Genomic DNA, 24,631 nt, shown 5'->3' with positions numbered 1-24,631 from the left:
GGTGGTGTTGGAGAGGTAAGGGCAAGTGCGGCAACGTGGGCGGGAGCAGGGGAACGAGCCGGGTTGGGAGGTAGGGTCAGGGAAAGAGCTATGGACCAAAAGGTCTCGAAGGTTGTGGGCTCGTTTGAAAGAGGGGAGGGGTCGGCTAGGGAAGAGGTGTGAAGTGGACGGGTCGGACTGGAGATGACGGAAAGCTCGAAGAATGGTGCGTTGGAGACGTAGGGTCGTGGGGTGGTAAGTGAGGGGAAAAGGGAGGCGGGAGACTACAGGGCGGGTTCGGGGAGAGAGAGCAGATACACGGTCCACGGACCGTGCTCTGGCAAGGGCGGTGTGGATAGTGGTGAGGGGGTATCCACGTAGGGTGAAGTGGTGAGCCATACGTTGAGACTGAGTCTCAAAGTCATGGTCGTCGCTACAGAGCCTACGTAGACGGAGGAATTGGGAATAGGGGATGGAAAGCTTGGTGTGTTCTGGGTGGGAGGAAGAGAAGTTGAGGTATGAGTGTGAGTCTGTGTGTTTGTAGTGAATGGAGGTGGTAAGAGTGGAGTGAAGAATGCTAACCGAAATGTCGAGGAAGGAGACAGAGGTGTTGGAGATAGTGGAAGTGAAGTGGAGGGCTGGATGGAAAGATTGGACGAAAGAGAGGAAGGAATCTAGATGTTCACGGGAGAGTGAGGTGGCACCGATAATGTCGTCAATGTAACGACCATATAGTTCAGGAGTGGGACCAGTGAAATTAGAGAATATTTGGGCCTCAACATAGCCAACGAACAGGTTCGCATAGTTGGGGCCCATTCGCGTTCCCATGGCCACTACCGAGACCTGATGGTAGAACTCGCCTGCGAACAAGAAGCAGTTCAGAGTAAGGACAAGTTCGGCCAGACGAATGAGTGTGGAGGTGTCAGGTACAGGGTTGGAGCGGAGGTCAAGAAAGTGTCGAAGGGCCTGCAGTCCTTCGTGGTGAGGGATAACAGTATAGAGGCTTTGGATGTCCATAGTAAAAAGGATTTTGGAGGAGCCGGGAGGAAAGGAGAAAGAGTTGAAAAGCCGGAGAGCATGGTTGGTATCGTGGATGTGGGAGGGAAGAGATGCCACTAGGGGGGCAAGGACACGGTCGAGGTATTTAGAGATGAGCTCCGTGGGGCAGTTACAGGCGGAGACGATGGGGCGGCCAGGGTTGTTGGGTTTGTGGATTTTGGGGAGGAAGTAAATGGTGGGGGTACGTGGGGTTCGCACAATTAGGTTGGATGCGGTGTGGGGGAGATGGGAGGACGAGATGAGGTCGTGGACAGTAGAGGATACCGTCTGTTGGTAGCTACGTGTGGGGTTAGAGGGCAGAGGGGAGTAGAAGGAGGTGTCATTCTTTTAATCAACGTACCCTTCCCTCTCCACTTGTTCCCTACCTATTATTCCTTTAACCCTTCTCTTCCTACTATCTATCTTTGACGTCAATTCTTCTAACGGTTTTTTAAAAAACTCTCATTATCCTGTTGTTTACCATGTAGGCAGTCATCAAAATTTTTGTTTGTCTTGTTGTCGAGAGAGGCTCCCTTTCTTTCCTGATGAGAAGATTGCATAATGTACCCTTTATTCCTTTGGAATGAAACCATGTTGTCTTTGAAACATATGTCGAGAGTAAAGGAATTTTGTTAACATCTTCGTTCGACTCCATTCTTTCATTTATTCATATACAACACACAAATTTCTGCACATGAACCCAGAGTTTCTAACCTTGGACAGGTCGCTTCAACCGTGTTTCTGACGTGAATTTGCTACCCTGGTATCGGTTCAACGAATTTTCCATGCTGACTATAAACATAGGATAATTCATTCACCTATTTATATATATATACATATATATATATATATATATATATATATATATATATATATATATATATATATATATATATATATACACACACATATACATATATACAATGGGCTTCTTTCAGTTTCCGTCTACCAAATCCATTCACAAAGTTTTGGTCAGCCCAAGGCTATAGTAGAAGACACTTGCCCAAGGTGTCATGCAGTGAGACTGAACCCGGAACCATGTGGTTCGTTAGCAAGCTACTTACCACACAGCTACTCTTACGCCTATATTATGATGAAAATGATGATAGTAGTGAAGTTAGGCATCAAATGATATAAACAGACGATATCCAAACAAAAGAATATGCATTTATCCCAAAATAAGAACTTGGAAACAATATATATGTAAGAGAGCAATTCTTCCACACATGGAAAAGAAAACTTTCAACCTCAAATGCCATATACATTAATAACCACAGCAGCTAGTCAGACAGGCTAACTACTGTACTTGTTGTTTCTTTATATTTGTTCTTGGTATTAAGAAAAATTATCTAGTCTCCTGAGTTATTAGAAGTAGGGTATAATTTGAGAAATTTTGACTGTTATTTCTAACATGTTGAGCGACTCTGTAGAGGCCTCCTCATTGGCATGTATTATTCCTGCATTCAGAGGATGTCGAATTTATTAATAAATATAGAGGGAAGTCAGGGTAACTTGTACCATGAAATAAGGCTAACTTGTAGAAAAACCACCGAGGGAGAATCTCAGCCAGTAGTTTTCAACCAGGGTCCATATAAGATTTTAGGGGGTTCACACACCAAAATAGTAAATTGGGGATCCACGATAGTGTTTTAAGGACTTCTGAAAAAAACTTTTGCTTCATATGTATAGGTATTTATTGGAAGAAACAGCTAGGTTTCTTTCTCTAACATTTTACAAGGGTGCAGGCGTAGCTGAGTGCTAAACAGCTTGCTTTCCAACCACATGGTTCCAGTTCAATCCCACTGTGTGACACCTTGGACAAGTGTCTTCCTTGGGCCGACAAAAGTCTTGTGAATAGATTTGGTAGACAGAGACGGAAAAAAACCCCATCGTATATATTTATGCGTCTGTTTGTCCCCCCACCCCACCATTGCTTGACGACTGATATTGGTGCGTTTACATTCCAGTAACTTAGTAGTTCGGCAAAAGAAACCAACCGAAAAAGGGCTAGGTGTAGTATTGAGCTACCACACTAGGCTTACAAAGGAATTTGTCCTGGGGTCGATTTCTTCAACTAAAACCCTTTAAGGTAGTGCTCCAGCATGACTGCAGTCAAATGACTGAAACAGGTAAAAGAATAGTTCAACCTACACAATTTAACATGTGAAAAACAAAATAGAAATTTTGAAAGAAGTTTCTATAAAACTAGCTTTTAAACATGGAATGGGTATAGGGGTCGACCAGAATAAAATAGTAATCAAAGGGGTTCATAGATAAACAAGAGCATTCTGAGAGCGCAAACCTCCGCCAAGGCAACACCAACGTCCTTTCAACGATTAGCCAGAGATGATTTTTTAAAAATGAGAATATCTGAAATAAGCTGGACTGCTCTCAAACGAGAATGCTAAAAACGAACCCCACTGTGCTCAAAAACTAAGTAACAGGGAAAATAATCCAGAATCTAATCAGTTTGTGCCAGCCACGAGACCAAACATCCCTGAAAGTTTCATCCGAATCCATCCAGCTGTTCTTGAGATATCTTGTCCACGGACAAACAAGCAAACAAAACAAACGACTGTAAACAATATTTCCACCTCTGCCAGAGCGGAGTTAAAAATGGTTGAGAGCCCCTGTTCTATGCAGTAATTTGACCTGCTAGAAATAGTAGACAAATCTCTCCCAGATCCCACTCCTACAGTCTTTAAAAGCGATGCATCGAATAATATAGTCTGAGATACTCCAAATCTGAAAAGATGAAATAGCCATGACTATAATGCTTTTGATCATAAGTTTACCAGATCAGGTTTGACAAGGGGCTAGACATTAACGACAGCACAAAACGAGACTTTATCTCTTCAAAGTGAAATTAACACAATAATATTTATCTAAATAGAAAACATAACATATTATTTGTCATGTTAACAATGTGAACCTGCTACGTGTTTTTTTGTGTTTTTTTTTTTTTTGACATGCAACTATCGCTTTCAAGTGGTTTTTGTGACAAATCTCATGTCCTCGTTTGTCTTTCGCAAAGAGATTGATGGATTCTTATTTATTGCTTCGTGCAAACTGGCACGCCTCTCTTCATCAACTTTTATATTACACCCACTGCTTTTGGGTAAGGCTTCTTGTTTTCTTGTTTTCCGATCGTCTAAAATTATCGTTCCGAGTTTTCAAATGAATGAATGGATTAAGATCTTGAAGTCCACCTGATATAAGGGAAATAACAGGGGAAATAACTCGTCATTACTATGTACATATTTTGGCTTTCTGTGATTGAAAATATTGGTTGTGAAGTGGGGATTCCTCTTGTGTTTTAAATATTGACAGTGTACTATCCGCCTGATAAAATCCCCCGTGCTGTATCTTCCTGTGTGATGATGCACTATTATTGACTAATTAAATCTAGTAAATCTAAACGAAATGCCCTCAATTCACAGCATGTGTTCAAGATTTCTGTCATCATCATTATTATTTAACATGTCTTAAATGGATTCAACAAGCTTCAGAACCGAGTCGACCTCCAATGTTAGCTATGGTATAGTTTCTTATTTCTTTATTGCCCACAAGGGGCTAAACACAGAGGGGACAAACAAGGACAGACAAAGGGATTAACTCGATTATAGCGACTCCAGTGCATAACTGGTACTTAATTTATCGACCCCGAAAGAATGAAAGGCAAAGTCGACCTCGGCGGAACTTGAACTCAGAACGTAACGGCAGACGAAATACGGCTAAGCATTTCGCCCAGTGTGCTAACGATTCTGCCAGCTCGTCGCCCTATGGTATATTTTCTGTGACTGAATACCCTTCCTAATTCCTAATGCAAGCCACTTTACAGTGTGTGCTGGCTGCATCTTATTTCGTGAGACCAGCATTAGCAAGGTTGCCAAAATTCTCCCTTGATTACGTGAAAGGGTATTTGACAGAAGAGGAGATGGTTTTATGCCAGGTGTTAAAAGGCTAAAGTATGATAGAGAGAGACAAGCAAAGATGTCTTGCAACAGAGGAGATATACGGCTACTTCGTATTTTATAAGAGTGGGTAGAAATAGCTGGAAGATGAAGATAGTGGTGACATGTCGCAGGAATGTAGTCTCAAGGTACAAGAAGATAAATATGAGAGAATATGGGGGAAGGATAGAGTAGGCAATTTCGTAAGAGTGGAAGGAGAGCGACAGAGGGCAGGTTGGGTAAGGGTGAATGCAGTGAGCAATGAACAAAGGTGGTTGATGGTAAATATCTGTATGGCAGGAGGAAGGTGAGAGAGGTAGAAGCAATATTCACTGCAATTATATTTCAATACTCTTTACTCTTTTACTTGTTTCAGTCATTTGACTGTGGCCATGCTGGAGCAGCGTCTTTAGTCGACCCCAGGACTTAATCTTTGTAAGCCTAGTACTTATTCTATTGGTCTCTTTTACCGAACTGCTAAGTTACGGGGACGTAATCACACCAGCATCGGTTGTCAAGCGATGTTGGGGGTACAAACACAGACACACAAACATATACACACACATACATACATACACACACACATACACATATACATATATATATATACATACATACATATATACGATGGGCTTCTTTCAGTTTCCGTCTACCAAATCCACTCACAAGGCTTTGGTCAGCCCGAGGCTTGAATAGCCACCTCAGATACCAAGGTGCTAGGCAGTGGGACTGAACCCGGAACCTTGTGGTTCGTAAGCAAGCTACTTACCACACAGCCATAATTATAGTTTATTAAGCTGGTCATCATTGTTGGCATTAACTTGTATCTGAGCTGTTAATCTGTAGTGATTGATTCAGCCTCTTCATCTTGATGTGTGCGACAGGTGCCGGTATCTGAGGTGGCTATTCAAGCCAAAGACGGAATTAAGTTGGTACTAATAGGGAATTTAAGTAGTTCTAAAGTAATGGGGCATGAAATGATTTCAGCCATGAATTGAAATTTCGAAGCAGAAACTGATTTGCCTTACTGTATATACTATGTAGTATATACATAGGTGGCGAGCTGGCAGACACGTTAGCACGCCGGGCAAAATGCCTAGCAGTATTTCGTCTGCCACTATGTTCTGAGTTCAAATTCCGCCAAGGTCGACTTTGCCTTTCATCCTTTCATCGATAAATTAAGTACCAGTTATGCACTGGGGTCAATGTAATCGACTTAATCCCTTTGTTTGTCCTTGTTTGTCCCCTCTGTGTTTAGCCCCTTGTGGGTAGTAAAGAAATATGTATATACATAGTATCCAACTTTATTGAGTATTGACATCAAATGTTGGCAATTATATTGGTATTTATGTAATCAACAGGAGAAAAAAAGATAATGCTATCTCTTGCAGAGTTGAACCATCATGTGATATCCAGACAAGGAGACACAAATATATACCCACACATATATATTGCTTCCAGAGCAATTTTGGGAGTGGGATAGGTTGTTTAGATTGACCCTAGTGCTCAACTGGTACTTCTTTTATCAACCCTGAAAGGATGAAGGGCAAAGCTAAACTTGATGAAATTTGAACTCAGAAAGTAAAGGTGGACAAAATTCCACTAAGCATTTTGTCTGGTGTGCTAACAAGTCTGCCAGTTGGCCACCTTATATCCAGGTGTCTTTGACAATGACTGCCTCCGGTGCATTCTTCGCTGCGTCGGTGGATCGAGTTCCCACCGCCAATCTCCGACTTTGCCTGTCTCTATGGCCCCTTCTATCTGTCCTTCTGCAATGGTACTTGCGGTGGTTTGGCCATGCATGTAGGCGTCCGGTGGGTGAACTGAGCCGTGATGTCCTTCTCCCAACTGGCGGAAACACGCGGGCGGGCAGCTGAAGACCTGGACTATGACGATAAAGGAGGACCTCTCTGTGCTCATGGGTCTGCAGGTGGTCAGCCTGCGCTGATGGAACCGTGACTGGCTCGCTATCTCCAGTGAACTGCCGCAGGACCGTCATGCGTGGGCTGCCATGGTTCGAGATGCCTCGAGGGTGGTAGAAGAAGCCGACTCAACCCGCCCAGGGTGAATGTCGCCACAAGTACAAGTAAGTACTTTATATCCACACACACACACAAATGATTGATAAAAAAAATAAATACTAATGCAGTTGTCTGATTCAAGCTGTAACCATTTCATCGTTTTGTATATGAGAAACTATATTATCTCAAGTTTTCTTCCTTTAAAACAGTAGAATATCATTTGAGGGAGAAATGGCAACTATTTCTACAAGTCATTTAGCAGAATTCTTAGAGCTTTGTATAAAATACCCATGTTATTTAGTTATGGCACTTTATGTCCTGATTTCAAACCCCACCAAACATTACTTTTTAACCTTCCATGGTAGATAAAATGGAGTATAAATACTGGGTTGGCTTAATATTTCTCTAAAGTATTGCAGATGTGAATGGAATTATAATAAGTAGTACATTTTAAAAATAAACACAAATAACAAAAGACAGAATATGCAGATGTTAAAATAAACATGCATTTGTTTATTCTAGACACTTTAGTAATGATTTAATGTTTATTAAGCATGGATGTGTTACACTAGAGGTTATCAGAATTACCTGCCAAGAGATATGCAGGTCATATCTTGATATTGATACTGTAATGTTTCTCTAGTTAAAACACGTAGTTAAGGGCAGTGACATTTGCCTGAGGTGTGTGTGTGTGTGTGTGTGTGTGTGTGCGCGCGCGTGCGCGTGCAGGTAAAACATAATAGGAACAATTTGACTTTTTTAAACAATAACAGTACTTTAAAATAAACAAGCTTAAAATGATGAGTAGAACTGTGAATGTCAATGTATATATAGATTAGAGGAAACCTACAAAGTACCAGAACAGAGGCAAGATGATACACAATGTGTCCAAAGAGGCTTTACAAAACACTCACCCTATCAGGTCCACAAGTGATTGGGTTTTGCAAGGATGGCAAAGAGGATCACTGATTTTGTCAGCCATGCTGCACAGAAATCTACCTTGGGTTAAGAAAGCTGATTCCTTGGTAGTTAGTTGGTGCCTAATGTTGAGGGACCCAGTTCCATTACTTTGACTTTTGCTCCAAAGAGAAAGTACCAGTTAATATTACTTATAGCATCTCGTGAATATCTCTTTATCAGAAGTCTTGAAGTAGTTAGCAAACAATACAAACATACATTTACATTTCTACATGCACATGTAGGTCTCTTTATGCATGTGCGTAGTTATTTATGTATGATTATATATTTATGTGCATATCTGTATGTCTGAGTGTATATATATATACATACACACACACACACATATATATATATATATATATAATATAGACAGACATATATATATATAATCAAAATAAGCAACAAGTATATCCAAGGTAGAGTAGTACAATTGTTTCATGCTACTTCATTTTATTAAACACTGTAAGTATTACACCAGTTTTAAAATGTTGAGTAATCTTCAACCACTTAGAGAATTTTCCAATCCGTTTAATTGAAAAATTCTACAAGCAGCTGAAGATTGCTCAACATTTTAAAACAGATGTAATACAGTATTTAATAAAATGAAGTAGCAAGAAACAATTGTACTACTCTACCTAGGATATACTTGTTGCTTATTTTGATTATAATCACCCCATTTGATTTATATGGATGATACCATACAAAATTCTGGCCCCTTTAACTTAAGTACCATATTCATCTGAATCTAAATTTTGCTGAACTTATATATATATATATAGACATATATATTGGGTCATCCCATAAACAATGCGGTTTTTTTAAATACTTTTATTTTTCAAAATTAAGATAAGCAAAGTTCTTTTTTAATCTAAAATATTCTCTCCTTCACTTTCAACACTGCTCTTCCACCTATCTGGTAGACTAGCAAGGACCCTCTTCCAAAATTCATTTGTTTTTCTTGATGAAAAAAACTCCTCCAGTACTGTTCTGACCTCGTCTACAGAATTCATATTTTTCCGTCCAAATGATTTTGAAGACTGCAGAATAAATGATAATTGGATGGGGCAATGTCTGGCGAATATGATGGGCGGGGGATGGTTTCTCATTCAAACTGCTCCAACCTTTGAAATGTCATCCTTGCTGTGTGTGGCTGAAAATGATCCTGATGGAAGAACACCTTTTGTCTTGAAACCAAGCACTGACTTAAGCCACTCAAACTTTTGCAGTAGATCTCCTTTGTTGTCATTTGGTTTGGGTTTAAAAGTTCAAAGTGGACTAAACCCTTCACATCCAACCAAACATATAACAACACCTTATGGGGGTGAATACCTTTAGCCTGGGGTGCTGGTGTTTCTCCTTTCCCTACCCTCTGTCTTCAGTGCTTGACATTTTTATAGAGAACCCATTTCTTGTCACCAGTCACTATTTGGTCCAGAATAGGTTCATTCATGAGATGTGACAGCAAAGAAGAGCACATATTCACTTTTTCAGTTTCTGCATGCAATTAAACTCAGAAATTTTGTGAGGAACCCACTGACCCAATTTGTTGACTTTTCCAATGGCACACAGGTGTCGATGAATGGTTGAATGACCAAATCCAAGCTTCTCTGCTAGTTCCCTAACAGTTACAATGGAATTTTGTTCCACCAGGGTTTGCAGGATGTTCTTGTTGAGCTCTACAAATCTTCCAGGGTGTAGTTTCTGGCTTGGAATTTCTGGAACTACCATTGACACAGGTTTACGCTTATTGTCTGATCCTCACATACTGCATTAATAAACCTCGCCCTTTCCATTGTGTTATTGTCTTTATTGAACTCACAAAGCCGAATATGCTCCTTCATCACTTCTATTATAGCTTTGAAAAAATAACTGTTAATATCGAGCTGCACTCTTGAAAACTTGCACTAAGAATAAGTACAAGGTAAAATTATTACCTGCTTTTATAGCAAGGTGACGCAGGTAGTTTATTCCATCCCACTCTGACTTTTAGTTCATGCAATTGAAAAAACCCACATTATTTATGGGATAACACAATATATATGTTTACAAAGTCAGAAAACAGCACAGCTCCCATGACTTTCGGAAACATTTTTTCACGCTAAGAGTTGGTGAAGCATGGAACAGACTGCCAGCATCAGTTGTTAGTTGTCGGAGCACTGCATCCTTCAAAACTTCCATGCTTCCTGAGATTCGCCAACACTACACCTGATTTTCCCCCTTCATACACATGCAGGCATGTATCTGACTCATACACTGTTCACTTTCCAGACATTTGTACATTACTGCATATGCTTTATACGCACTTTTGACAAGTTGTGGTGCACCTGAGCACTGTATACAATAATTTCATTATTATTATTATATATATACATATTATTATTGTATATATATGTGGAAGCACCCACTACACTCACGGAGTGGTTGGCGTTAGGAAGGGCATCCAGCTGTAGAAACATTGCTGGATAAGACTGGAGCCTGGTGCAGCCTTCTGGCTTCCCAGATCCCCGGTCGAACCGTCCAACCCATGCTAGCATGGAGAACAGATGTTAAACGATGATGATGATGATGATGATGCATGTGTACGTGTATATGAATATATGCGCATGGATATACATGTACTTCTATATGATTGTATTTCTAATTTATATATATATATTCTCTCATGTATGTGTGTGTGTAAATGCACATTAATTTTCCTTTATCTATGTATTTACTTATTGAATGACATAATGGATAAGCTATTTGAAAAAATGTGGATTATCCACGTGACATTGTAATTGCTTTACTCAGCCGAACCCACACCCCCACCTCCCAACATCACACCACACCACACCATACAACATTACACATCACATCACACCACCCACACACCCATCCCCACATTTTCACGCCTACACATACATACACACACACGTCCAGACCACCAGCCCTCTTTTATACGCACATACATACTCTCTTATACACACACGCACTTTCGTGTTGAGGGGGGGGGGCATCTTTACCTTGTTATCTCCCCTACTTACCTCTCGTGTGTGACCCTTCTGTCCAAAGTCAGGCGCCGGCATTGAATTGTTAACCACTACACACATTTTTTTCCCTCCTTGTTTTTTCTGTGTCCCTATCTGTAGAAGAGCGTAGGTTCGAAACATAAAAGACTTTTTCTATTCCTGAGCGTTATACTAATACATCTGTTTGTTTTGTACACCACCTGTCTTTGTCTTTTGTTTTTTTCGTAAACTCTCCCTTTTCGTAAATCCATAGCTCTTTGATCTGTAACTAGTTTGACAAGTGCTAACACATGAAACTAACTCTCGGACCTTGAGTCACTCTGTTGCTTCAGCTAAATATTAATAAAAATATACATATATTCTCATAGTCTGAGTTCTGTTTTTCCTGTTTACATCACCAAACCTATTTAGTCTTCTATTTATAATGAATTCTCAGTGTCCACAAAATCTATCGTGTGTGTAAGTATAATAAATTACCAATCATTTTGGTCCTTTAGTTTCAACATCCTGTGGTAGATCTTTACTACATCCTACATGTTCTGAATTCTAAAGTCTCCCTCATTCACAGTTTCCATCCACACACATAATGAATCCAGGCTGGTGGCATGTAAAAAGCACCTTTCGAGTGTGATCAATGCCAGGGCTGTCTGACTGGCTTCTTTGCTGGGTGGTTGGTGTTAGGAAGGGTATTCAGCTGTAGAAACCATGCCAAATCAGATTGGAGCCAGGTGCAGTCTCCTGGCTTGCCAGTCCTCAGTCAAACCCAAGCCAGCATGGAAAGCGGATGTTAAATAATGATGATGATGATAAATGTAGTGTACATAAATTTCCTTTTTTCTCATTAATGTCACAACCTTAAAGTAATATGAACTGAGACATGGTCTATTGAGTTAATGTCATCAAGTTTGTTCAGCTCATGCCAGTAAGGAAGGGCAGGTAGGAAAAATGTAAAACCAATGATATATGTGTGTGCATATGCTGGTATAGGTGTGTGGTGAAGAAGTTTGCTTCTGATTTATGTAGTTTAGTTCTGCCCCAAAGCACAGTACTTTGGGTATGTGTCTTCTCCTATAGCTCTAGGTTGACCAAAACTTTGAGAATAGATTCGGTAGACAGAAACTGAAAGCAGCCTGTTGTATATCTATGTATATGTGTGAGTAATTTCGTTATTTCCTGCAGGTTGTAAGCAAAGGCTTTGCTAAGTGTCATTTACTTGCAGTCTACTTCCAAACCACAACTGAACTTATTGACATGTACAGCTTTTGCAAACAAGACTCATTTTGGTGTCTGTTTCTATTTCTCCACAAAAGCATGTTCAAGCTGTTTGTTTTTTGATAGACAGGGAAGTTATTACCTTACTTAAAAACATATGGGAGCTAGCAAAAGGATGGGCAACTGGCCATAGCAAAGTAGATATTAGAATAATGATGAGATATTTGTACGTCTTTTACTTCTCTTAGTAAGTTAAGCTAATTTTTTGGCTCAAAAAGCAAAAAGCAAGGCCATGTAGGGGGACATGGAGTTATATACAGGGAGGGTGTTCATGCAAAGAGTTCAGGCCATTTCTGGTCAAGAGAGACTTTGAACCGAGCGGTCGTTGGCATCTTCACTATCTCGTCCAGCAGCTTATTCCACGGATCCACAACCCGGACGGAGAAAGCCCCTCTCTTTCGATTGAGATGAAATCGTCGCAGATAGAGCTTTTTGGAGTGACTCCGCAGCTGACGCTCTGCAGCAGGAGTGAAGAACAGCTCTTTCAAGAGGTTAAACTTTCCGCTTATGATGTTGTGAGCAAGAATGAGATCACCACGGCATCGTTGTTTTTCTAGAGAATAAAGGTCGAGTGTCTTCAGCCTTTCTTCATTAGACTGTGGCCAAGAATTTTTAGTCAAATGAATCAACTCCAGTACTTGTTTCTTTTAAAGCCTGGTACTTATTATATCAGTCTCTTCTGCTGAATAACTAAGTTACAGGAATGTAAATACACCAACACCACTTGTCAAGCAGTGGTAGGAGATAAATACTGACAGATATACATACATAGATATATATATACATATGTGATGGGTGTCTTTCAGTTTTCATCTACCAAATCCATTCACAAGGCTTTGGTTGGCCTGAGGCTATAGAAGACACTTGCCCAAGGTACCACACAGTGGGATTGAACTCAGAACCATGAGGTTGGAAAGCAAGCTTCTTACCTTACAACCACACCTGCAGCATATAAAGATACGAATATATTTTTTTTACAGACTAGTTTATTCTTGAGGCAGTTTATTTCCTGAGTGAGTCACTAACAGAAATACATGAACTTAACATTTCCCATGTTAACTTTTTTAAGAAATCATTGATATATCTTTTGTCTCCGTCATCGGACAGCAGGCATGCTGGGGTACTGCTTTGAAGGGTTTTAAATCAAACAAATTGGGCCCCAGGAACTTTTTTTTTAAGCCCAGTACTTATTCTAAAGGTCTTTTTTGACGAAATGTTAAGTTACAACACTAACACATGTTGTCAAGCTGTGGTAGGGGACATAGATATATACAGGGTGGACCAAAAGTAGGTTTACAGTTAATCAACTATTTGTTTTGCATTCATATATTAACAGTTTAGATCTTAATTATAAAAAAATATGAAACCATTATTCTATGCTAATTTAGTTAATTGTAAGAAATTTAAAGTGTCTACGTGATAACTGTAAACCTACTTTTGGGCCACCCTATATATATATATATATATATATATATATATATATATATATGAGAGCAAAAGTGTACGTACAACGCTATATATATGTATATATAAAAAATACAATTGGGACAAGAATGCAAAACAGCCAAATAGACGATACAAAAAACATGGATGGTCACTCAGCCGAAATTGCAATGGGTCATTCGAAGCCTTTAATCTTCAGTCAAGATCCTCTTGAAGATTAACAGCTTTGAAAGACCCATCCGTGTTTTTTGTATCGTCTATTTGGATGTTTTGCGTTCTTGTCCCAATTGTATTTTTTAATATCTATCTATCTCTCTCTCTATATATATATATATATACACACACATAATGGGCTTCATTAAGTTTCCCTCTACCAAATCCACTCACAAGGCTTTGATTGGTCCAAGGCTATAGTAGAAGGCACTTGCTCAAGATGCTATGCAGTGGGACTGAACCAGGAACTATGTGGTTGGGAAGCAAGCTTCTTACCACATCTGTACTTATTTAGGTAAATTTCTGTATAGAAAATATTCATGTTAGATTTTCAGAGGACAGGATACAATTTTCATAACTTCCTTCATCATTTTAATGTCCACTTTTTTGTGCTTGCATGGGTCAGAGACTATTAAGGCAGATTTTCTATGGCTGGATGCCCTTGCTGTTACAAATCCCAACCAATTCTCAATCAAGGTAATACTTCCTCCTGGCCAGATGTGCTTCTGCAGAATATTGGAAATGAATGACAATCATGCTAAGTCAAGACAAAGAGATAGAAACATAGACACATAAGTTTCTTTCAGCTTTTAGCTGCCAAATTCACTCACAAAGTTTCATTCCAGCATGAGGCTGTAGTAGAAGACACTTGCCCAAGGTACCACACAGTGGTACTGAACCTAAAATCATGTGGTTGGGAAGCGAATTCCTCAACCAAATAGACACATCTACAAGGAAATCAAAACCAGATGCCACAATTTTAGAGTCGCACTACATAGAGAAGCAATATACCACATTCACCAGACAATTCCCAAATCAACTAGTAGCTAGAAATAGAAGCCAAATTTCCATCTGTATAAAAAACAAAAAAAATGACACAGGGTAATAAAGTCCTCAATATATTATGCTTGGTGGTTGGAAATCATGACTTGAATTCTTGATCAGCACACTTAGCAGCACCTACTTTATAAATCAGCAGCCTTTTCTTGAGATGACCTTCCATGACCACTGCACCTAAGGATAGGAAGAAAGCATGCTTACCTTTAGATAAAAATAATAAACTATGCTGTTGAATAACTTGTTAGATGCAACAGCACAAATGAATGCCTAACTCCCACTATTTGTGATACTAGGTGATTAATTTCTCCCCTAATTAAATTGTAGTTGATAATCCTTTAACTCTTAACTTGACAGTATAGGATGGTCAAATGCAACTGATGTTTACATTCCAATTCCTGACTTGAAAAAAAAAAATCACAAAGTCAAATTTTACTTCAGATAAATTAATCACAATTGTAAGGTCAATTCCCAATGGTATGTTGTGTTCTTGAGCAAGACACTTTATTTCACATTGCTCCAGTCCACTCAGCTGCCAAAAATGTGAAGTACCTGTATTTCAAAAGGCTAGCCATGCCATATTGTCATCCTGAATCTCTCCAAGAACTACATTAAGGGTACGTGTGCCTGTGGAGTGCTTAGCCACTTGCACATTAATCTTACGAGCAGGCTGTTCTTTTGATTGAATCAACTGGAACCTTCATCTCAAGCGACAAGGAACGAATATATTTTTTAACAACTATGAAAATTTTTGTTTAGCTTCAGATCAACTGTAACCAAACAAACTTACAATAAAAGGTACTCTAGCTGTAACCATCCTGTTCTTCTTTTTAGATAGTCAGGAGAATATTATTTAATACTCTTTTACTAGTTTCAGTCACTTGACTGCGGCCATGCTGGAGCACCGCCTTTGGTCGAGCAAATCGACCCCGGGACTTATTCTTTGTAAGCCCAGTACTTATCCTATCGGTCTCTTTTGCCGAACTGCTAAGTGACGGGGACGTAAACACACCAGCACCGGTTGTCAAGCAATGCTAGAGGGACAAACGCAGACACACAAACATATACATACATATATACGACAGGCTTCTTTCAGTTTCCGTCTTCCAAATCTACTCACAAGGCTTTGGTCGGCCCGAGGCTATAGGAGTAGACACTTGCCCAAGATGCCACGCAGTGGGACTGAACCCGGAACCATGTGGTTCGTTAGCAAGCTACTTACCACACAGCCACTCCTGTGGCTAATAGGTGTCTTTCCTTATTAAAGTTATTTGAGTGCAATCTGACTGCTATTTCTAGCAGGCAGTGTTGGTAATGATGTAAAGGCACACATATTGCTGTGGTGCCTTTCTGTGGCATTGGGGACCAGAGTCAACTACAATCTCAGGCCAGAATAGATTTGGTGGATGGAAATTCAAAGCTCATTGTATGTATATAGATACACACACATATGTAGATGTATGTGTGTTTATGTCTCCTTGTCTCAACAGCAAAATAGTTGTGAAATGAGTGTCACCATCATATATGCAGTGTCCATTTCCAATCTTCCATGAAAGCATATCTAGCCATGGGAAACATTACCTTGCTAGAAAACAGGAAGGATGGAAAAGTGCACATTAAAATTATAAGGAAGATAATATGACACTAAATCTGTTTTATGAAGCAGAAAGTTAAAAAAAAAGAAAGAAAATACATCTCAAATTAATTTTTGACTTCAATGCAAACTTGTCATTGTTAACCATACTTTAGACTAGTATTACCATTTAATTCCAGGTTATCATCATCCTTTAACATCCATTCTCCATGCTGGCATGGGTTGGACAGCCTGACAGGAGGTGGCTTGGGAGAAGACTGTACCAGACATCACCATTCGTTTTAAGCAATAATAGTACTTTAAAATAATAAAAATATATGTGCCCTTTTAAAGCCTAGCCAGGCTCATGGGCCCAGTTTCTATGGCGTATGTGTTTCCCAGCTGGACGGGACGCCAGTCCACCGCAGTGTTACTCATTTTGATTGAATCAACACCAACCACTTTACAGAATGCTTTTTATGTGGCACTAGCAAGGTCTGTTTGGCAGTTTTTTTTATAGCTGTATGCCTTCCCAAATGCCATCCACTTTACAATATGGACTGGATGCCTTTTACACAGCACCAGCACTGGTAAGGTCACCAAGTAATTTGCAGGACAAAGATCCTTGTAGGTGGTGGGTGGCCTTGTGATGAAAGGTTAGAGTGTGACAGAATGTAGTGGACATACATAGTTACCCAGTCAGAAGGAGAGAGAGTGGTAGAGTGAAAGTGCGAGAGAGATGGTAGCAAAGTGCCAGGACATACCCTCAAGGAATGAGCATCAGAATATAAATGGAGTGGTAAAGTATTGCTGATCAAGAAGCATTCCAGCTTTGACTGTCCCATCAATTTTTTTAGACCATATAAACATTATCTAATAGGTCCTTTTCCCAAGCTTTTTCTTAAAAGCAGTAGAGTTTGATTTGGCTACTATTTTTACCAGCCTGAGACACCATGTGGAAATAATTGTTGGTTTGCTTGTAACAGATTATTTAAGAGAAAGTGAAATAATTTTACTTTAAAATCTGAAAAGATTCTGAAGAGCATGACACTGTATTTAACAACAGTAAAATTGAAACCAGAAACTACAGAAAAGCAACTAGGGTCTGACTAGCAATTACTTTCCTTAAAGATAAAATTGCTTTATACTGCTTATAAAAATGTCTTATATATATCTCTATAAGCTAATTTAGTAGCTTATAAAACCTTCTCCTGCATGCTTTGTTGTCCTGTTTGTGCATACCGAGAGGAGTGTTGATTTCTAACATGGAATTTATACAGGAACTTTGAGAGCAGTTTTACAGTTGCTGTTAACCATTCAACTACAAAGTGAATAAAATACAAAACAAGCACTGGGAGGGAAAAAAACTGTTTTATTCAATTTAACATCTTCTAGTATTCAGTCATCAAAGATCTGGAAATAAAAAAAAAAAGGCATTATGATCAATAGTAATAAGATATTACAGTATTTCATAACTAATTACTTTAGAAAATATACTGCAAATCAATTTTCATTAAAAATGAAATTAAATATGCAGCTCAAAAAGTAGCATAAAACAATTAAAATCATCTGAAACTAATATTCTACTTAGATGTTAAAGCCAACTATCAAAAACAAAAAAAAATTTTGAAAGAAGATAAGTCTCCTTTTAAACCTGTGCAAGTGAATAAAATAAGTTAAAGTTGATGAAAGCATAAATACATAAAGTCTGATAACAACCAACCAAATCTTTCACATTAGCAGATGAGTTTAATTTTAATTACAAGCTACTATTGCACTGATACAAGTGGATGACTGTTCTCACTGTAAACACAAGAGAGGGGGAGGTATGGAGATGCTGCTTGGATGTAATTTGTGTTAATGTATGCAATGTGAGCACATACATAAATAATACATCTTCATTGCTTTCTGCTATAGGCATGTAACTTTAGGAAATTTTAAGGAAAGAGGGAGCTGGTCAATTACATCAAACCCAGTGCTCAAGCCTGAAAGGATGAAAGTCAGTTGATCTTAGTCGTACTGAGGTAAATATCTTTAACTGAAGACGTTTAATAAGATCGAAACATTTGTTGCTGGTGCCAATTAGCTTTTGAAATCCAGATCCATTCTCGTATAGCAGCTTCTATATTTTCTACAAATTTCAATTAATTGACGTTACCGGAGTTACCTCCCCTGGTCATTGGTTTTTAGCTCTTGAGCACACCCATGGATAAGTTTTGCGTACTAACTGCATAGACAATCTCATGTCACATATGCAAGATCCAATGAGTTTTTTCCCCCTGCTTAGACATATAACATTTAGTACACACACGCAAAAGAAAAAGCACTCATTCTACCAAGCCATACCCTCTATAATATTGATAGAAGTGGCTATATTTGTAGTCATGAATGTAGCAATCAAAGAATAGGAGAAAATAGGAAAATACGACCGTGGAAGGTTTCTACAAAAGTAATCCCAGTGTCAAGGTAGCATCACCAACATATTTAACAGTTCCCTATTTGATAGTTGCATTAATTCAGAAATCTGCTCTATTGGGAACAGCAAAGATTGTAAGAGAGGTCCTCAGTATTTAAGGAAACTAGTTGTATCCAGGATCAAAGACTGATTCTGAATGTAAAACATTTGTGCACACCCTGAATAATGATTAATCCTTTCTACTATTTGCACAAGGCCTGAAATATTGGGTGTTCAGTCTACATTGACCCCAGCATAAAATTGGTACGTTTTTTTTTTTTTTTATCAACTGCAAAAGGATGAAAGGCAAAGTTGACTTCAGTGGAATTTGAACTCTGGATGTTAAGATGGATGAATAATTCTTTCTACTACAGGTACAAGGCCATGAACTTTTGTGGGAGGGGATTAATCAATTATATTGACTCGTGTTTCATTGATAATTTATTGACCCCAAATGGATGAAAAGCAAAGTTGACCTTGGTGGAATAATATTAATGAGGAATTTTGGAGAGGGGGCTAGTTGATTACACTGACCCCAGTGTTTCACTGGTACTTAATTTATCAACTCTGAAAGGATGAAAGGCAAAGTCGACCTCAGTGGAATAATAACACATGTAAAGGCATCTGTGCTGGTGACATGTAAAAGCACTGGTGCCAGTGATACATAAGAAGCACCCACTACACTCTTGAAGCGGTTGGCATTATGAAGGGCATCCAGCTGTAGAAACCAGACTGGAACCTGGTGCAGCTCTCCAGGTTACCAGTTCCAATCAAACTGTCTAACCCATGCCAGCATGGAAAGCAGATGTTAAATAATGATTAATTATTTCTTTTATTTACCACAGGGACATATATAGTAATCTCCAAAGTATTGCCAAGACCAGAAAATTAGAGAGCTGGGGTCAGAACAAATACCACAAAACATTTTGTCCAATGCTCTAATGATGATTCAGACAGTTCACAACCATCAAAACAACAACAATAATAAAGAGAATAAAGAATTTAAATTAGAAGAAAAAGATTAAACTTACCAAATAGATATCTAATTACAGCTATTTCTTTAACATTTGATGTCTTACTAACAGAAGAGGTGCTGTCAGTCCAGATCCAAAGAAAAGGACAAAAACGGCGGTCAGTTTGTAGCGGTTGCTGATGTCAAAAGGCAAGTTCTAAAATAAAACATTAGAAATCTTTATATTAATTCAGATCAAGATAGGTTATAACAAACTACAACAATGTTTGCTATTTCTAGTGTTATTCAATCTATAAATGCTAATAAGCATGGATTTAACTGTCTTAATACCCTTATGATAAAATAATCACCAGTGATACAGCTCAGTTATGAAAAAGAAATTATGTCCAGGTGACTTGAGATTCTGAGATGTTGAATGAAATGGAATGCTTAACAGTGATTTTATCTTTCTATTTTTGTTTTTATATCCTGCCAAAGTAGACAAAAACTTTCCTGATCGTAGCACCTTCCACTAATGGATGTCTTTTCAAAATTCTTAGATTATTTACCTGGTTATCATTTGAATTGAAAACACTGAGAAAATATGACAGATTGTAAGAAATCCTCAAAGAAAACTTTTGAAATGCTGTTGCTTTAATTTTTTTTTAATAATGAAAATGTTTCACATGTAAAAGGACACCTGGTCATTCATTTGAATTAAAAATACTGAAACATTACACAAAGTAAAAAGGGCTTTCATTATCTATTCGATAATAGCATTAGTTTTTACAATACCACCCTTTCCTTTTTTTTTATATACTTCTGCTTATATTTCTTTTATACTTTTTCTTCATGTACTACTATACTCACAAAGGTATTATGATTGCTCAACCTGTTAGAAATAACCCTCAACAGAAAAGGTAAAAAAAAAAAAAAAAAATCAAGTAATTCAACCTCTTTATTTTCCAAGCTAATTTCCAGTTCATATTTGACCATTTACTTGTATAACCCCTGTGAGACAAAACTAGCACCTGAGTACCACAAATAGGACAGACCATAAATGTGTAAGACTGGTAGCTTGGTATAAGCATACACCACACTGATCCAGCACTATTTGGATGAATCCTCTGTCTGGAAACCACCTTCAGCTTTAGTATTTCTTAGTCTAACATTTCTTATAAAATTTATATCTTCTGTATGTGATTATGTGGGCATCATACTGAAGGGAATATGTAAAAAAAAAAAACTGTACTGTTTTTGTGAAAAGGGATATGTTCCCAAAGCAACAGCAATTCAAAATTTACAAAAACCTTCTTTCCTTCTTCTGGGATTTCTAGCAATATATCTCAGCACATACTCTCAATTTTTTCCAATTCAACTGATCTGGAACACATATATATAGACTGCTTACATTAGTAACCACATTTTCATTCTTAATTGAAATAATATTTCACATTTGCAGAAAATGAAACACTGCAAATATTGCTTTCATTACTGAAAACCAAAATTTCAGTCATTTCTTCATTTCATGAAAATGAGTGTTTCCAAGGGTTAAAAATTAGGGCTTTTCATTGGCAAAAATGCACTAATAATTTTGGCCCTCAAAAATTATAGCTTCTCATCATTCTCCTCCCTAAATAATGGTTTCTGTTTAGGCACAAAGCCAAAAGGGTTGAAAGTCAAATTAACCTCAGCCGGATTTGAACTCAGCACATAAAGTGGCAGAACAAATACTGAAAAAAACATTTTTTCCGATGCTCTAATGATTGTGCCAGGTCACTGCCCTTATAATAATTATGGAATTCTTTCGATATAACTCGACAAAATCAAAACATTTCACTTCGGGTATTTTCGTGGAAGCAGATGACAATTCGATTCTGTTTTCTGCTTGGAAATTTGCGGATTTTACATACAAACATGAAACAGGTAAGTACAAATATGCAGGGCTTTTTTCCTTCAAGTTTAAAACGAGACAGTGCTGGCATAATTTCGTTATATCTATACTCCACAACCCACGGAAATACCCGAAGTGAAATGTTTTGATTTTGTCGAGTTATATCGAAGGAATGCCATAATTATTTATAATAGAGGTAGCAACAAGGTCATAAATAAATCTAGAGTCAAGTAGTAGTCGACATAACATCTAATACTATGTTATCAACCCTGCCAAGTTGAATGATAAAACAGTTAACACAGGCGGAACTTTAAATCAGAATGTTAACAAAATAGTATTAGATATGTTGCTTTTTTGGCGTTTCCAAAATCCCGTGAAAGTGAAAGCATTTGCCATGCCAAAATGTTGGGGGTTTTCCTGCAAAATTAACTGTTTAAGAACAACAGTGAACATCGACAAGCATATCGTTCAGTATTTATACAGATTCTGGAAACTATTTAAATTTCTTGTATTAGTCATGCCCTCCTGAAGGACAGATGAAAGAATCAACTAGAAGTGTTATTGCCGTTATTGACTATGAATAATTATCTGGTAATAAAGAGTTTTAGATAAGATATTTTTGTAAATTTTAGTTCCAAGTTTCAATGTTGTTCTTTAATAATCCCAGGTCAGTCCCAGATTGATCAGAGCTTTAACTGAAAATTAATCTGAGAGGGGCGAGCCAACTTCGTAGCTTGTAATAACGATATCAAAAATGAATTTTGAATTTTAAAATCTATATCGAAATTATAAATATATAAAAACTGGAACCCACCCCCTCCAAAAAAAAAAAAACCCAAAACGAAAGAAGTAACTAAAATAAGATTTTTACGAATAAATTGAATGCATCATACAATTTTCAGACAATTAAATGCAAATTTGACTACGTTAATAAAATATTTGGATCGCCAAATATTTCAACACATTTACAATCTGTGTTGAAATTTAGTTACCTTAAATAAACAAGTCAAAGACAACGAGTTTTCATATCTCTATGACACGGTAAAGAAATGAAAAGGTATTCATTCCAACCACGACCAACTCGTCTTTTGTTTTACTCTTTTTTTTTTTAATATTTAATACTGCACTGTTCAACGTGCTATTCCTTTCTTTTAAAAGGGTAAGTTATAATTTCAGAAAAACGTGGCTGATATTTCTAACGGGTCGAGCGATCGGTATTTCATAGAAAGCAAAGGTGAATCCGTCCAAGGTCATAACAAAACAGTGTAACACATAACAGAATCGACACTATAGGAAGTAAATATTTTGCAATTATATACTATTCCACATAATTAAAGGAATACAATAAACATTATTTCCGTTTAAAGCCAAAAACACACAAAAATTTCGCTATAATCGTAAATGTTTGAGGTAATGGAGATAGAGCGAGGGTCAAACAAGGAAGGAAAGACTAACAAGAATGGAGACGATATAAAACAGATTCGGCACTTTACGGAAGCGTTTGGTTAAGTAATACTTACGGCACCAGGGATGCCCTTTTGCTGGATGTCGCTGCGTACAACAGGACTTGTCGAAAAACGACGGACCAAAGTCGTGAGGGCAGTTCTGGAAAGCATGTTGACAACGGGAAATAATGAAAGCTCTAGCAACTGCAGAGGAAGTAGATCCCGTTGAAAGATTCAGCCAATGAAAGATACTGAAACTGGTCAGCTGACTGGAAGTCTTTTCCCGTTTGGCAGCATTTTATTCGTAAAATCTGTCCATGGAATGTTTATTTCTTTACCTCTTAATAAAATATTCCGGTAGATTTTATCTCTTTTAATGTTAAGAAGATAAGCTAGTTTGGGGTCTTTTCGGTTTGAACGGCAGTTTTTAAAAAATAATTTCCACGTAACTAAACGCTTTTAAACTTCGTATACTGGTAGAATATGTTTATAAAACATCTTTTTCTCTTGGCTTTATTGAGAAAATTCTATAGTTTGTAAGATATTTGTTGTTTTTTTTTTCCTTCAATTTCTGCAATTTCAACCAATCAATGACGTCCATTGAGGTAAAAAAACATTCTGTGCCGTATGAATATGTCCCTCGTTTAAGAAACAGATTGGGTTTATTTACATTTGGGAAGAAAAAAAGATGCCCTTCCCCCACCCCTAACCCTAACCCTAAAACAGATTGAAATGCAATAGATCAATACTATGGTCATAGTTATGGGTGACAATTTCATTTGACACTGCTAGAAAAAACTGCCGTTCAAACCGAAAAGATCCCTGGTTTGTATCTGGAAGTATTATATTGGAATTACAAAATGCAATCACTTCTATTAATAGTCTTACATTTTATTCTTTATCGTTAAAACCACCAACATGTATTTGGAATGAGCCGGTGAGAGATTACCTCTATGTGGTAATCTTATTTCTTTATTGCTCACAAGGGGCTAAACATAGAGGGGTCAAACAAGGACAGACAAAGGGATTGAGTCGATTACATTGACCCCAGTGCGTAACTGGTACTTAATTTATCGGCCCCCGAAAGGATGAAAGGCAAAGTCAACCTCGGCGGAATTTGAACTCAGAACGTAACTGCAGACGAAATACTGCTAAGCATTTCGCCCGGCGTGCTAACGTTTCTGCCAGCTCGCTGCCTATGTGGTAATTTGACTTGCTAGTAATAACAGGCAAATTTCCCTCTAATGTATACTTCCATCGTCTTAGAGAAGGACACAGTGGATAATATGATCTTGGGTTCTCTGCACATAGAAGAAGAAGGGGTGGTCACTACTGGGATGTCTCTGATCATAGGTTTGTTCGACGAGCAGCCCTATGGCTAAACAACTTCCTACGTATAGTTATAAAGAGAGCTTATTGTTCAACTTGTTGGAAACAGCTATGTAATCACTCTGAAAGCGAGGGGTTACAATAAGGGCACATACTATTTCAATGGGTAGACTAATCTATTGATTAATCGATTGGAATAGCTTGTCATTGAAACAAACAGATTCACTTACGTTACATGATTGGTGATTTTTTTCTTTTA

General features: G+C 38.1%; 1 long non-coding RNA gene across 1 annotated transcript; it reads left to right on the top strand.

Moving 5' to 3' along the window:
- The first annotated feature begins 522 nt into the window (after window positions 1–522).
- On the top strand, window positions 523–23,219 carry LOC118766222. Its single transcript, XR_005002127.1, has 3 exons — window positions 523–532; window positions 857–862; window positions 23,097–23,219. It is a non-coding gene; the product is annotated as an uncharacterized LOC118766222 (long non-coding RNA).
- Window positions 23,220–24,631: the final 1,412 nt, after the last annotated feature.

The sequence above is a fragment of the Octopus sinensis genome, linkage group LG15 (genome assembly GCF_006345805.1).
Source record: "Octopus sinensis linkage group LG15, ASM634580v1, whole genome shotgun sequence".
NCBI classification, from domain to species: domain Eukaryota; kingdom Metazoa; phylum Mollusca; class Cephalopoda; order Octopoda; family Octopodidae; genus Octopus; species Octopus sinensis.
The sequence above is the reverse complement of the archived record's forward strand: the minus strand, read 5'-3'. Positions and strand labels throughout refer to the sequence as shown.